The following is a 1,948-nucleotide window of genomic DNA, read 5'->3' on the forward strand; positions in this document are numbered from 1 at the left end:
TAAAGGAATTGTATCATTGAAAAAGATTGGTTGGTTGGGGAGAGAGGAAAATGATGTGAAAGACTGGGATAAGTTCCATAGATGACTCTAGAATGAAAGCTTATCAGTATAGTTAAAAAGTGTTGAACTTGTGGAATATAGTTGAATTTCTGACACTTTGATTCATCGCTTAAGAGATATTGAGTCAGTCATGAAACTTCTTTGTGTTTAAGGTTTTTCATATTTTAAAGGAAAGCTCTGAATAAATGAGTGAATGAATGAATGAATGAATGATTAGCATTTATTGTACATAATGGACAACTACGATAGAGTTCCAAATCTGAGTTCAAATCTGGTCTCAGACAAGTATTAGCTTTGTGACTCCAGGTGGGTTGCTTAGTTCCATTTTCCATGGTTTCCTCAACTATAAAATATGCTAGTGGAGGAAATTAACAGCTACTCCAGAATCTTTTCCAAGAAAATTCCAAAAAGGGTCATGATGAGTCAGACATAAGTAAAACTGAACAACAGTGACAACAATTAATCACATTCAATAACTGAATTATTATAATACACAATCTGCATGACCAGGTTACAGTATATAAACCATGAATAAATCTAAAGAATAATAGAATTAAAGGTTGTGTTAAAGAAATTGTATCATTGAAGAAGACTGGTTGGAAAAAGAGAGAGGAAAGTGATGTCATATAGATAGTTCCAACAATGTAAGGATATTGCGGAAAAAGCAAAGAAAACCTCCAGCAGATTAGGTAGACATCCTATGATATTGTTAGAGGGAAAATAGCAATGTCATGGAGTAAGAAGAGGATGGAAGAAATAATAATTGGCCTTATGAAGGCATCCAAGAAGATCAAAAAATTAAATAAATGAAGCAACACAAAGCAAAACCAACAGAAACAAAAATTTTAAAAAAAAGCCTTACCTGTTTAGTCTTGGAAGAATGAAAATTTGATCTGTTCATGAGAGGGCATGAATGTCAATCAATCCACTGTCCTTTTCAGTGTAACTATAAGTACATAGAAGTATTTTCTGCATAAAGTCCTTGTGCAAGATATAGGAACCCCTGTCTTTGTAATAGACGAACTTATTCAGTTAGTGGTAGAGAGAAGAATAGGCAAGGAAATTCCTGCTCTCATTTTTGTTAAGTTTCCATTTGAACTATCTGGCCATATTTTGTAATTGTTCAACTCACAACAATTCTGTTTCACCTCAGAACTTCTATTTCCTTCCAATTTTTGAAGTCATTTTTCTGTTGTCTGTAATAAATGTTTGGGGTTCTTACTGAAGCATAGATTCTTAAGAGAAACAAAAAATAGAACAAAGTGTATTTGATTTTCTAAATTGAAATGGACTTTTCCTTGTTCTGTACTTCATTTTGTTCTCTCCTGTCTCTTTTCATTGCCTTCCTCCATTCCTAAAATTGACAAAATTGCATATCCAACTTCCAATGCTGCTGTAGTCATTTCAATCAGTTAATAATCAGTACAAATGGCAATTCTTCTCTACTGTCCTCCTTAACTCCTCTATCCCATTAGAAGTAATCTCTCCCTTTCTGAATCTTCCCAACCAACTCAACCTCTACTTAAGACTTAAATGTTTATTTTTTCACTTTTTTTTTTGTAAATTTATTTTACTCCTCTAATGTAGTGGAAACCACTCAAAAATTTAAGTCTGAAGACCTGGAATCCTGACTTTGCTACTTATTGTCTGTGGAATCAGGTGCAAATCACTTAACCTCTTAGCCTCCATTTCTATGACTATAAAATAGAAAGCTTGCAATAGAGAATAATAATAATAATAGCTAATATTTATAGAGCAAGAACTTACTATATTCAGACACTGTTAAACATTAGACAATTGCTATCTTATTTTATCTTCAAAATTACCTTAGAAGATTGGTGATATTATTGTTCTCATTTTGCAGATGAGGAAATGAAGGCAGAGAGAT

The sequence above is a fragment of the Macrotis lagotis genome, chromosome 7 (assembly GCF_037893015.1).
Source record: "Macrotis lagotis isolate mMagLag1 chromosome 7, bilby.v1.9.chrom.fasta, whole genome shotgun sequence".
NCBI classification, from domain to species: domain Eukaryota; kingdom Metazoa; phylum Chordata; class Mammalia; order Peramelemorphia; family Peramelidae; genus Macrotis; species Macrotis lagotis.